Here is a 14,620-nt window from a genome sequence, read left to right on the forward strand (position 1 = left end):
ATGATCCCTGCAGAGGGCCCACCCTCCTGCCTGTATCTCATGCACTGGATGATGCATCTCCTGGGTAGAGGGTCCACCCTCCTGCCTGTATCTCATGCACTGGATGATGCATCTCCTGGGTAGTAATGATATGATCCCTGCAGAGGGTCCTCCCTCCTGCCTGTATCTCATGCACTGGATGATGCATCTCCTGGGTAGTGATGATATGATCCCTGCAGAGGGTCCACCCTCCTGCCTGTATCTCATGCACTGGATGATGCATCTCCTGGGTAGAGGGTCCACCCTCCTGCCTGTATCTCATGCACTGGATGATGCATCTCCTGGGTAGTAATGATATGATCCCTGCAGAGGGCCCACCCTCCTGCCTGTATCTCATGCACTGGATGATGCATCTCCTGGGTAGAGGGTCCACCCTCCTGCCTGTATCTCATGCACTGGATGATGCATCTCCTGGGTAGTAATGATATGATCCCTGCAGAGGGCCCACCCTCCTGCCTGTATCTCATGCACTGGATGATGCATCTCCTGGGTAGGGATGATATGATCCCTGCAGAGGGTCCACCCTCCTGCCTGTATCTCATGCACTGGATGATGCATCTCCTGGGTAGTAATGATATGATCCCTGCAGAGGGTCCTCCCTCCTGCCTGTATCTCATGCACTGGATGATGCATCTCCTGGGTAGTGATGATATGATCCCTGCAGAGGGTCCACCCTCCTGCCTGTATCTCATGCACTGGATGATGCATCTCCTGGGTAGTAATGATATGATCCCTGCAGAGGGTCCTCCCTCCTGCCTGTATCTCATGCACTGGATGATGCATCTCCTGGGTAGTAATGATATGATCCCTGCAGAGGGTCCACCCTCCTGCCTGTATGTCATGCACTGGATGATGCATCTCCTGGGTAGTGATGATATGATCCCTGCAGAGGGTCCACCCTCCTGCCTGTATCTCATGCACTGGATGATGCATCTCCTGGGTAGTATAGTAATGATGGAGCTTTCAGTGCTGCAGGGGAGTGATGGGAGGAAGGGAGGGGTGGAGCCCATCTGCTGACAGAGGGGCGGGGCGTTGCTCCTGGGCTCCCCCGCAGTACCCCTCTCCCTCCTGTAGGCGTCGCTGTGGTTGCGGGCGCTGTCTGTCCCCGCCCCTCTCCGGGAGGAATCAGTGCAGCTGTTGCTGTGTCGGAGGCTGCGGATTCCTCCGGTCACTCCCTTCATTTCATCCGTGATCAGAGATCCGGCGGCTGCCTGCCCCGACCTGCTCCACACTTCACCGCCCTCCAGGTAGGATGCGCGGCCCCCGGGTGGGGAAGGGCATGCATTGGGTGATCCGCTTCCCGATGGGTGCTGCGGCTGCATCATTCATTGTATTGTATTGTATTGTATTGCAGCAGATCGGTCCCCCGCCTATGGGGGGAGGGGAAGGGGTGACCGGGCGGCGGAGGGTTCTGCATTATTGTGCTGGAATAACGGTCCGTGGATGGAGGACAGGCGTGGTCCTGTGTGTATGGATGGATGGATTGAGGGGGGGGCACCGAGCTCCGTTCTTCATCACAGAGCCCCCCCCCCCCCCTCCGGTGTCTTATCACCCAGCACCCCCTATTATATATGATATTCTGGGGGGTCTCCTCCTGTATATTGCTGTATAGATGCCATGCACTCCCCTCCCCCCCCCCTCCCTTGTTCTGTATTGTGTGGAGATGATGGGAAATTGCAGCAAAATGTGGGGGTTTTGGAAAACTGCTGCTTTTGCATTGGACAGGTGGACGGCGGTGTCATTGGGAGGTGGGGTGGAGCTGGCACAGCACGGCGGCATGGGATAATTGGGGGGGGGGGGGATTTCAAGGGTTAATAGGGGGATACAGGTCATGGTGTTGGGATGGCATGGGTTAATGGGGGGGGGGGTGGATACAGGGCATGGTGTTGGGATGGCATGGGTTAATGGGGGGATACAGGTCATGGAACGGTGTGTGTTTAATGGGTGGGGGGGATACAGGTCATGGTGTTGGTATGGCATGGGTTAATGGGGGGGGGGGTGGATACAGGGCATGGTGTTGGGATGGCATGGGTTGATAGGGGGATACAGGTCACGGTGTTGGGATGGCATGGTGTGTTAATGGGTGGGGGGGATACAGGTCATGGTGTTGCCATTTCAAGGGTTAATGGGGAATACAGGTCATGGAGTGGCATGGGTTAATGGGTGGGGGGGTATACAGGTCACGGTATTGCATTTCAAGGGTTTATGGGGGATACGGGTCATGGAACGGTGTGGATTAATGGGGAGGGGGGATACAGGTCATGGAGTTGGGATTTTATGGGTTAATGGGGAGGGGGGGTTTGTAATGGAACCTGAATTCATTGGTTAGTGAGGAGATACAGGTTATGGTGTTGGCATTTCAAGCCATTTAATGATACAAGTCAAACCATTAATTGGCACAGCAAGAGTTAATAGGTGACATGGGGCATGTAATTGGCACAGTATAGCTTTACAAAAGGGACATGGGTCAAGCCATTGGAATAGCATGGGTTAATAAAGGGGGGGGGGGGAAGAGATTCAGGTCATAGTGTTGGCATGGGTTACTGGGGAGGGGGTGGTGTATATAGATCAAGCCATTGATTGGCACAGCATGGGTTAATAGAGGACATGGGGGGGGGGGGTGTCATTAGCAAGGAATAGCTTTACAAAGTTACACAGGTCAAGTCATTGGCATAGAATGGGTTAACTGGGGGATGACAGGTCATATCTTTAGTGTGGCATGGGTTAATGGAGAAGGGGGGGGGGGGGTGCAAGTCTTACCATTTACGCAGCATGTTTTAACAGGGCACAAGTCATGCCATTGGCACAGTATCACAAGGCAAGTCATTGGGATAGCATGGGTTAATGGGAGGGGCACAGGTCATGCTTTTATCTCAGCATGAGTTAACTGGGGACGCAGCTCTTGTCATCTCCCAGCATGGGTTAACACAGGGACGTGGGGTACGCCGTTGGCACAGCATGGGTTAACGGCGGAGGGGGGTATAGATCATATCAATGGAACATCATGGGTTAAAATATGGGAACACATGTTATGCCATTGGCGCAGCGACATGGGGCATATCATTGGCACAGGATGTGTTTAAAGGGGGTACAGACATGGGTCTTGCCATTGGCAAAGCATTGGTTAACAGTGGAGGAGGCACAGGTCTTGCCGTTGGCACAGCATGAGTTACAAGGGGGGCCCAGGTCATACCATTGGCACATCATGGGTTAAACATGACACATGTTATGCCATTAGCACAGGGACTTGGGGCATGTCATTGGCACAGCTTAGGTTAACTGAGGGGGAGACGGGTCTTGCCACTGGCACAGTATGGGTTAAGTGTGGGGGAGACACGTTGGTCACCCCCAAGGCTTCGTCTGGGAAAGGATCACCTGGGTGTCTAACATTCAATGCAGTACAAGGTTTCCATGCGCTGCTGCTGAGGATGATGCAGCACTCTGCAGCAAACTGACAAACCCCAATGTGCTCCTTTGCTGCTATTTACATGGACATAGGCTGGGGGGTGCCCGTCCCAACCCCACCCCAAGGGCGGGTGAAGGGGGCTACTGCCTAAATGCCCCCTTGTGCTTGGTAAAAGGTGCCTACAACCTGATTTACTGCTCTAATATTAAAGCTCCGGGTGCCGTAATGGCAAAAGAGTGCAGCTAGCTTACTGCTTGTCATGGTGCCCTGTAATGAAGGCGGTGGGGGTGGTTAATTACAGTTCTCCAGATTTAATGCGGTCAAATGGAGACAGATCCAGCCCTGAGGTCTGTTAAATTAACCCTCCCCAAACTGTTTACGCCCAAGTTGGGCTTGTGAGCTAAAAGTTAGAAAGAGCAGATGAGGAATTTACTAAAACAGGTGCAAAGAACCTCGATCCCTAGTGGGGTTTGTCAATGGTGACCAGTACTATAGATGCCCTCGGGGGTAGGTTCTCCTTGATCTGGGTCATGGTATATCTAGTAGTAGTTAGTCCCATTAGACTGGACTTGTTCTGTAATATTGAAGATGTTTTATAATACAAGATAGGTTTGAAAAATACTTGATTATTTTTGAGAAATCAGCCTTAAGATTGGGCCAGCGGTAGTTTAGTCTAAGTTGGCTTTTTTTTGTATGGTTTCTGGGCAGAGATGTAGATGGGCATAGATGTTATGGATTACGATAGGCATTTCCCATTGTAGATCTGTTCCCTGTGTAATGTATCTGTAACTATTGGTGCCTCCTGCATTGAACATCCTTTTTAAACAAATTTGTTTACATCAGGGCTGGTCAAATCCCAGAAGCCAGGTAGCCAATGCTCCTCAAACATTATAGCTGCATCTAACCTTTGAGGAGGTCCTCCCCCAGAGGGTTATAGGGGTTCCTTGAGCAATCTGCCTTTCAGATAAGTAACTAATAATCCTTTTAGCCCTCTGTAAGGGGGGATTCTTCTCGACCACAGATGTAAGGAGCAGTTGTCCCAAGACCACCAAAGTAAGGACCATTCTTCCCACTGACCATGAAACAAATATATCGAGAGCTGTAGATATAGTTATTACAAGCAGAGGTTCTCTGAGACCAGAAAAGCTATTTTAATGTCGCTGTTAAAAAGGTTGAGAATGGCTGGTCTAGTTGGCCGAGAATGAGGTTGAGAATGGCTGGTCTAGTTGGCCGAGAATGAGGTTGAGAATGGCTGGTCTAGTTGGCCGAGAATGAGGTTGAGAATGGCTGGTCTAGTTGGCCGAGAATGAGGTTGAGAATGGCTGGTCTAGTTGGCCGAGAATGAGGTTGAGAATGGCTGGTCTAGTTGGCCGAGAATGAGGTTGAGAATGGCTGGTCTAGTTGGCCGAGAATGAGGTTGAGAATGGCTGGTCTAGTTGGCCGAGAATGAGGTTGAGAATGGCTGGTCTAGTTGGCCGAGAATGAGGTTGAGATTGGCTGGTCTAGTTGGTCGAGAATGAGGTTGAGAATGGCTGGTCTAGTTGGTCGAGAATGAGGTTGAGAATGGCTGGTCTAGTTGGTCGAGAATGAGGTTGAGAATGGCTGGTCTAGTTGGTCGAGAATGAGGTTGAGAATGGCTGGTCTAGTTGGCCGAGAATGAGGTTGAGAATGGCTGGTCTAGTTGGCCGAGAATGAGGTTGAGAATGGCTGGTCTAGTTGGCCGAGAATGAGGTTGAGAATGGCTGGTCTAGTTGGCCGAGAATGAGGTTGAGAATGGCTGGTCTAGTTGGCCGAGAATGAGGTTGAGAATGGCTGGTCTAGTTGGCCGAGAATGAGGTTGAGAATGGCTGGTCTAGTTGGCCGAGAATGAGGTTGAGAATGGCTGGTCTAGTTGGCCGAGAATGAGGTTGAGAATGGCTGGTCTAGTTGGCCGAGAATGAGGTTGAGAATGGCTGGTCTAGTTGGCCGAGAATGAGGTTGAGAATGGCTGGTCTAGTTGGCCGAGAATGAGGTTGAGAATGGCTGGTCTAGTTGGCCGAGAATGAGGTTGAGAATGGCTGGTCTAGTTGGCCGAGAATGAGGTTGAGAATGGCTGGTCTAGTTGGCCGAGAATGAGGTTGAGAATGGCTGGTCTAGTTGGCCGAGAATGAGGTTGAGAATGGCTGGTCTAGTTGGCCGAGAATGAGGTTGAGAATGGCTGGTCTAGTTGGCCGAGAATGAGGTTGAGAATGGCTGGTCTAGTTGGTCGAGAATGAGGTTGAGAATGGCTGGTCTAGTTGGCCGAGAATGGCTGGTCTAGTTGGCCGAGAATGGCTGGTCTAGTTGGCCGAGAATGGCTGGTCTAGTTGGCCGAGAATGAGGTTGAGAATGGCTGGTCTACTTGTTTGTAATGGAGTTGACTTCTGGATTGGGCAAACTGGCTCCCAAATCCAAAAATATTTTTTCCACTTATGGTTTGTGTCCCTTAACCTGAGTTTTGGAGATGGCATGATTCCTGTAACTTGGTAGCTAGTAACATCAACGAAACTACAACGTTACGAGCCAGTTACTTATTGTGTAGCTTATTACATCAACTGAACTACAATGTTTCCCGAACAGTTTGAAGATACTCAATCCATTTTCTCTTGAGCTGCAGACTGTTTTCCATAATAGCCGTCCAGATTGATGAAAACTCAGCACCTGCTGACTGCAGTGGTGGAATGCAAGGGGGTATGCTAGTGGTGAATGGGTGGAATACTTCCCAGGCGTGGCAGGATGCATGACATTCCACTTACAGTGCATTCCGGCTTCATTAAAGGACAGATCCAGGAAGCACAAATCTTTAGACTAGGAAAGTGTAATGCAGTTGATAACACTTGTCCCTATGTGCCCCACCCACATCTTCAAAGTGCCCCATCCCAGTCCATGTGTGTTCCCTGCCCACTCATTAGTTGTTGATCCTATAGATTTTTGGGGGCTTTTACTGACAGATGATCCTTTTGCAGGGCAGGGTGATTTACTCTTTATACTTTCCTTTATTTGCTACGGAGATCTATGCTTCCCAAACCTGTCCGGGAAAAGTGCCTTTGGTCCTCATCACCAGTCAAGATTTTTTTTTTTTTTTTTTTTTTACTAAACTGCTTTAAGCTGATTGGAAGTGAAATTGTATTATTGTTTTTTTGTCTTACTATTTTGATCATCTTTGTTGGTCTTTGCACGGCCTTGGTAAACTTGAGCGTATTAGAATTGCATGTATGTCATCAACGTATCTCCAGAAAAGCACTATTTACTGTTTTGTCTGTGATGATCATGGTTCTGCCTTTCTGATATATATATATATATATATATATATATATATATATATATATATATATATATATATATATATATATATATATATATATATATATATATATATATATAATTTTTAATGCATTTTGTTGCAGTTGGACCCCTTCCACACTAAGGCAAATTTCAGGCGTTTTAGCTCTAAAAATGGCGCTTGTAAAGCTCCTGAAAACTGCCTCCCGTGTCTCCCCAGTGTGAAAGCCCGAGTGCTTTCACAATGGGGCGGTGCACTTGCGGGATGGGAAAAAGTTCTGCAAGCAGCATCTTTGGGGCGGTGTAGGAGCGATATATACAGCGCTTCTAAACCTCCTCCCATTGGAATGAATAGGCAGCGCTTCTAAAAGTGGCACAACAAGGGCACTTTTTAAACTTGGGGGTTAAAAGCTCTGATTAAACAGCGTGAAAGCGCTGCTTAAACAGTGGCAAAGCGCCACTAAAACTGGCGGTACGTTTCCGCTAACGGAACCGCCGCCCCAGTGTGAAAGCAGCCTTAAAGTGGAACGTCACTCTCCCAATCAGCATTGAGTATTTGTAATCCTTGTGCTACTAGCATTAATAAATCGATAGGCAGGTATATTATATTTTGTTGTGTTAAACTATTTTTCTCTTTTCGTCCATGGACGGACACAGCTCCTTAAATTTTGACTTGTGGGTTATGTTCCTGTTCTATACTCTCCTATAGAACAGAAACATAACCCACAAGTCAAGATTTAAGGAGCTGTGTCCGTCCATGGACGACAGAGAAAGGATATTTTTATTTTTTATTTTTTTTAAGGTGGTAGTAAATGCTTTTGTTTACTTTCTCTCCTATAATAGGGTTTACCTATAGGTACTGTAAATATCTCCTAAACATGCACAGTTTAGGACAGGGCTAGACAATCCGGGCGCCCGGTCGCAATTGCCACAAATTGTGACCTGGCGCCCGCAACGTCGATTACCGGCTGGCGCGGGCCCGCCGCGATCGTGCAGGGTGTGGGCACACGGAGACACAGGATCCTGTGTCTTTGTGCGCGCGATTGCGGCGGGCCCGCAGCCTTCTGCAGGCCTTCTGTGATCTGGCGCCATCTTGTGGTGGCCGTTCTGCATTACAAGTAAAACAGTTCTAGCAGTTCTAATGTGTTTTTTCACTGTTTTCACTGCCATCTCCTTCCCTCTAATTTAGAACCCTCAAACATATATATATATATATATATATATATATATATATATATATATATATATATATATATATATATATATATATATATATATATATATATATATTTATATTTTTTATTCCAACACCCTAGAGATTAAAATGGCGGTCATTGCAATACTTTCTGTCACACTGTATTTGCGCAGCGGTCTTACAAGCGCACTTTTTTTGTGGAAAAAATACACTTTTTTTTAATTAAAAAATAAGACAGTAAAGTTAGCCCAATTTTTTTTAATATTGTGAAAGATAATGTTATGCCGAGTAAATTGATACCCAACATGTCACACTTCATAGTTGCTTCCGGTCGTGGAATGGCGACAAACTTTTACCCTTTAAAATCTCCATAGGCGACGTTTAAAAAATTCTACAGGTTGCATGTTTTGAGTTACAGAGGAGGTCTAGGGCTAGAATTATTGCTCTCTAATGATTGCGGCGATACCTCACATGTGGTGTTTGAACACCGTTTTACATATGCGGGCGCTACTTGCATGTGTGTCCGCTTTTGCGCGCGAGCTTGGCGGGACGGGCGCGTTTTCTGGCTCCTAACTTTTTTAGCTGGCTCCTAGATTCCAAGCAAATTTGTCAAACCCTGGTTTAGGAGGTATTTACTTTTGATGCTGCTGGTGATATCACCAGTGCAGGAAGTAACAAAGTGGTAGTAAACTAGGGGGGGAAAGAAAATCACGGTTTACGGAAGGGGGCTCTGAAGGGATGGCGCAGGTATGCCGTTTCTTCAAAGCCCCCTTCCGTAAACCGTGTTTTTTTTTTTCTTCCCTAGTTTACTACTGTTTTTACTTCCTGTTTTTTTTGCTTTGGCAAATGATGTTCTACATGATCCCAAGAGTCTTCAGGAGTGGAGGAGGGGTTGTCTCTGCTAAGCACACTCTCCTGCATGCATGCCTGAGCTGAGAGCAGATAGATTGCAGGAAGTAAATGCTACATGAATCATTTTGCCCTTGCTCAAGATGGCCACGGCTAGAAATGCTGGGGGAGTGTTTTTCAAAGTGATAACTTAAAGGGGTTTTCCACCCATTTTTTAAGTTTATTAAAAGTCAGCAGCTACAAAAAGTGTAGCTGCTGGCTTTTAATAAACTGACACTTACCTGCTCCACGGCTCCAGCGACGCGCCGGCCGGGGCTCTGCCCATCGCCGGCCGGCGTCTTCATTTCTAGTGTGGGCACCCGGCAGTGACAGCTTTCGGCTTCACGGCCGGGCACCCACTGCGCATGCGCGAGCGGCGCGGCGCAGTCCGATTGGACAGGTGCTCGCCTACAGGGAGGGGCTGTGAAAAGGCGATTAAGCTAATCGCCTTTCCAGCCCCTCGGCGGAAGGAGGAAGTGGGACAGGAAGTCCCCTTCTCCTGAAGCCCCCACTCCCCCCCAAAAAAAAAAATGTAAGGGGGCGAGGAGTGGGTTAAGAGGAAGTTCCATTTTTAGGTGGAACTCCTCTTTTTAACAAAATGAGCCTAGGTTCACACTGCTGCAAATTCAAAATCGCGGTAAAATGCACCATGCGCGATTTTGCCGGGATTTCCCCCGCAATTTAATGTAAATCGCGGCCCGAAATTGCAAAAAGTAGTACAGGAACTACTTTTTGAAATCGCAGATGCGGGGGTCGCACTGATTAGGACAGTGCCATTGCCGGCAAATGCCGCCGATTTGAGATGCGATTTGACATGTCAAATCGCATTTTAAAATCGTTCCAAATCGTACCCAGTGTGAACCAGGGCTAAAGCATGGAGACGTGGGTAGGTGGGTGGGGTTTGCTTTGAGTATTAAAAATGAATGAAATGGCGTTTTTGGTTTGTGGTGCTCAGATGCAGTAAAGATTTGCTTTTAAGTGTGACCAGATTGGAGACCTGAATCTGGAGCATCTTGGGACACGTTCTCTAGAACATTTAATATTCACCATCAATTATTTCACTTGCTGCAAAGTGTGAGAACCGGAATGACCAATCCCATCTCCGCACTTGGTCATACATAATAGAAGTCTTGTTTATTTTGCATTCTTTCATTGCGTGTTTTTTTTTTTTGTTTTTTTGTTTTTGTTTTTTTTTTTATCTTGGTACAAAAGATGTTGAAATTTTTTGGTAATTCTGAGAACTTCTATTGGGCGGTTTTAGATGGAGAACAGATATGTTTGTGACTTCCAGAAAGGTTTTTGTTTAGTTCTTCTTGAATGAAAACTGGTTTTGGTTGACGTTCACGCAGAATGCCTTTCTCATTTCTGCAGGGAGTCATTTACATTTTGTTTTCAAGGGAATGTTGTCTGAAACCCGCATACCAGGATGTTAAAATACGTATGTATGTGTTTATAAAGGTACAATTTTTTTTATTTTTATTTTCCTAAAACGCTTCCTTTACCTCAGTGCAGTCCTCCTTCACTTACCTCATCCTTCCATTTTGCTTTTAAATGTCCTTATTTCTTCTGAGAAATCCTCACTTCCTGTTCTTCTGTCTGTAACTCCACACAGTAATGCGAGGCTTTCTCCCTGGTGTGGAGTGTCGTGCTCGCCCCCTCCCTTGGACTACAGGAGAGTCAGGACGCTCTCTACGTTGCAGATAGAGAAAGGAGCTGTGTGTTAGTGGGTGTCCTGACTCTCCTGCAGTCCAAGGGAGGGGGCGAGCATGACACTCCACACCAGGGAGAACGCCTTGCATTACTGTGTGGAGTTAGACAGAAGAACAGGAAGTGAGGATTTCTCAGAAGAAATAAGGACATTTAAAAGCAAAATGGAAGGATGAGGTAAGTGAAGGAGGACGGCACTAAGGTAAAGGAAGCTATTTAGGAAAAATTGTACCTTTACAACCCCTTTTAATATAAGAATAAATCCAGGCAACCAACCAGTGGGTAGCAATGGCTACTAATGAATTCCCACAAACAAGTCAACTCAGTTTTGTAAACAATCGCCTTGTAAAACAGCCCGTTCATTATGAGCCCTGGCTCACACTTCTGCGACTTGTCTTGCGACTCGAATTTCAGAGTCGCATGACAAGTCGTGCCCCATTAACAGCAATAGAACCGTTCTAATCGGGGCGACTCAAGTCACTCCAACTTTAGAAAAAGGTTCCTGCACTGCTTTGGGTTGACTTCAACACAACTTGCATTGACTTCTGTTTTAAAGCTTAAAAAAAAAATATTAAGTCAGTAGCTACAAATGCTGTAGCTGCTGACTTTTAATATATGGACTCTTGCCTGTCCAGGGCGCTCGCGATGTCGGCACCCAAAGACGATCTGGCTCTCGGGTGGAGGTGCCACCATTTTTGGTAAGGGAAGCCTTGCGGCTTCACTTCCTGGTTCCCTACTCCGCATGCGCGTGTCGTGCTGCGCAATCCCACTGGTTCCTGCTGTCTACTGGGACCTGTGTGTCTCCCAGAAGACAGCAGGGGGGACAGAGTAGGCGCCAGACGTGGCATAGGTCACTGCAGTGATATATATGCCTGGAAGTGGGAGCAAATGCCTGGATTACACAGGTATCTACTTCCTCTCCCTCTCATCACACTTTCATCAGAGGTTTTCATCTGATTGGTGGCTGAAAGTTTTTAGTACTGTTCTTTCTTTATTCAGGAGATAGCAAGTAGCCTGCATTGGGTGTGTTTTGGAATTTTCTGTACCGTATCACAAGCAGGGGTTCTCAGATTACCAACACAACTAGGGGCTGAGGTGGACTGGTGCACTGCAGCAATCCCCTATGAAGAGCTGAAGTGCTGAGCAGGTAGCCTGTGCTCCTTGTATGCTTCTCAAGGTTTAAAGCGCTCAGCCAAAAGAAATCCAGATGCTTCAGATCAAAAGGCGCTTCAAGTTTTTTTGTTTTTCAGAAAGCAGCTGCAGCATGCTGCAGGGAAGGATTCTTGCTGTGCAGAAATGGCGGTCTCTCCGCAGAGGTCCGACATGTTTCCTGCAGAGTCAGTCACCAGAGTTGCTCGGCAGAGATCATACATTTTGCCAAGCTTTGTGTCGGACTTGGTGGTCTCACTGCCGAGGTCCAACACACACCCTAGAGACCAAGGGGGTGTGTCAGAACTCTGCAGAGGGGACCACTGCTTCTGCGTAGGGAGCAAAGGTCCTTTTCTACGGCTTGGGGTGACAGGTATTTCATAGGGCTTTGGGTAAGTGGGTGGCAGGAGAGCACAGAAAAGGTAAGTATCTACAATGGAAGGTGTAGATTATCAGCTGAACTGGTTGCATTGCCCTGAATAGCCAAGGGAAATGTTTACTTTTTAAACTACCCCAAAAACTGTACAGAATATTAAAGAAAACCTGTTCTGGGAGAAACCTGGGCACTTCTATTGTTGATAATGGTAAATGCCGGTCTGGCTGACCCTCTGGCTTCAATGCTTTCTTAGTCACTGACCCAGAAAAAGTATGGAGGTCAGAAAAGTCCTTATCGGCATACCTGTTCTGGATCAGTGACTCAAGTCAAAGAATGGGCTTTACAACCAGGCAAATAATAATTTCATTAGGGGAGGGCATCAGTTACTTGTATTGTCTGCCCACAGCAAGAAATAAGGGGCTAAGTGACCATTAAGGATGAGCTCTGCACGTGTTGGGATAGAACACGTGCAGAGCCCACCAGGAAGTGTGCACGGCGCTGTGCTAATCACAGCCAGGGAGACATTGTCCCGATGCTCGGCTGCAGGGATCGTCAAATGTCTCCCTGGCTGTGATTAGCGCCGTGCACAGTTCCTGGCGGGCTCTGCACATGTTCTATGCGAACACGCCAGAGATCATCCTTAGTGACCATGCTTTGCAGAGATGTACTGCATATAGTATTTATTATAGACTTTAGCCCCCATTCACACCTATTTGGTGCATTTCTCAAAGAGTGACATCGGTCAATGGTGCCCATTCACACCTAAACATCATGCTGCCGCTTGTCGTGCGAAAAAAATATATGAGCATTTTATTGGGGCTTAATTGGGTGTTTTTTATCCCCATAGACTTCAAGTGTGTCTGGAATTGTGTGACAAGCATTTTAGCTTGTGTTTGCGCCTAAGAACTGCCCTCCTACTTCAAGCAACCTCAGGACTGTGAATAGAATGTTGGATGTGGGGACTTGTATCCTCGTAGCGATTCTTGTTGGCATAATTGGGGTCTTAGAGGGCCCTCTAAGACCCCAATTATGCCAACAAGAATCGCTACGACCCCCGGTGAGGCCCATTACTAGAGCGTGTACGACCCCCCGGTGAGGCCCATGACTAGAGCGTGTACGACCCCCGGTGAGGCCCATGACTAGAGCGTGTACGACCCCCCGGTGAGGCCCATTACTAGAGCGTGTACGACCCCCGGTGAGGCCCATGACTAGAGCGTGTATGACCCCCGGTGAGGCCCATGACTAGAGCGTGTACGACCCCCGGTGAGGCCCATTACAAAAACCATGGCAAACAGTGGAGGGCCTGTGAGGAAGTTGATATAGTGGACATGGCTCCAGAGCGCAAACAGCACAACGCACCACAAAAACCAGGGAGTAGATAGAAGGATGAGAATGATACACGATGCCTCAGAGAAAACACTTTTCCGTAGGCCAAAACAAAGGCTGAAACTTAAAAATGCGGCTTTGGGCACAAAAAAAATCGTAAAATGGTTCAGTCACCTCAAACTGCTCATGGTCAAGTGCGAATGGGGGCTTAAGCTTTGACTGGTAAACATAATCTTTCTCAAGCTACATGGAGTTTAGATTTTTGGAACTGTAACAAAAAAAATAAACGTAGGCAATTATCTAAAATGCTAAAAGTTTGCCATAAAAGACCTAGGGCCAGATTCACGTAGACTTACGACGGGCGTATCAGTAGATACGCCGTCGTAAGTCCGAATCCCCGCCGTCGTATATTTAAGCGTATTCTCAAACTGAGATACGCTTAAATATTGCTAAGATACGGCCGTCGTAAGTCTCCTACGCCGTCGTAAGTCTCCTACGCCGTCGTAAGTCTCCTACGCCGTCGTAAGTCTCCTACGCCGTCGTAAGTCTCCTACGCCGTCGTAAGTCTCCTACGCCGTCGTAAGTCTCCTACGCCGTCGTAAGTCTCCTACGCCGTCGTAAGTCTCCTACGCCGTCGTAAGTCTCCTACGCCGTCGTAAGTCTCCTACGCCGTCGTAAGTCTCCTACGCCGTCGTAAGTCTCCTACGCCGTCGTAAGTCTCCTACGCCGTCGTAAGTCTCCTACGCCGTCGTAAGTCTCCTACGCCGTCGTAAGTCTCCTACGCCGTCGTAAGTCTCCTACGCCGTCGTATCTTAACTGCATATTTACGCTGGCCACTAGGGGCGTGTACGCTGATTTACGCCTAGAATATGTAAATCGGCTAGATACGCCTATTCACGAACGTACGCCCGGCCGTCGCAGTAAAGATACGCCGTTTACGTAAGGGGTTTTCAGGCGTAAAGATAAACCACCAAAAAGATGGCGCAGCCAATGTTAAGTATGGACGTCGGAACCGCGTCAAATTTTTCAAGTTTTACTTTGTTTGCGTAACTCGTCCCTGAATGGGGCTGGCCGTAAGTTACGTTCACGTCGAAAGCATTGACGATTTGCCGACGTGATTTGGAGCATGCGCACTGGGATACGTCCACGGACGGCGCATGCGCCGTTCGATCGAAACGTCATTTACGTGGGGTCACACTTAATGTACATAAAACACGCCCACAGCTTCAACATT

The 14,620-nt window shown here is 47.7% G+C and overlaps 1 protein-coding gene across 4 annotated transcripts in view; it reads left to right on the plus strand.

Moving 5' to 3' along the window:
• Positions 1-1,163: 1,163 nt before the first annotated feature.
• The window catches only part of SPTBN1 (spectrin beta, non-erythrocytic 1), a 296,583-nt gene continuing 283,126 nt past the window's right edge, over positions 1,164-14,620 (plus strand). For 3 of the 4 annotated variants that reach the window (XM_040351648.1, XM_040351649.1, XM_040351650.1), the window contains exon 1: positions 1,165-1,286. The gene's annotated coding sequence lies outside the window, so the exon portion shown is untranslated. Of the gene's footprint in view, positions 1,287-14,620 lie in introns of all 4 variants that reach the window. The other variant, XM_040351645.1, reaches the window with a different exon arrangement.

This window comes from Rana temporaria, chromosome 4, assembly GCF_905171775.1.
Source record: "Rana temporaria chromosome 4, aRanTem1.1, whole genome shotgun sequence".
Taxonomy (NCBI): Eukaryota; Metazoa; Chordata; class Amphibia; order Anura; family Ranidae; genus Rana; species Rana temporaria.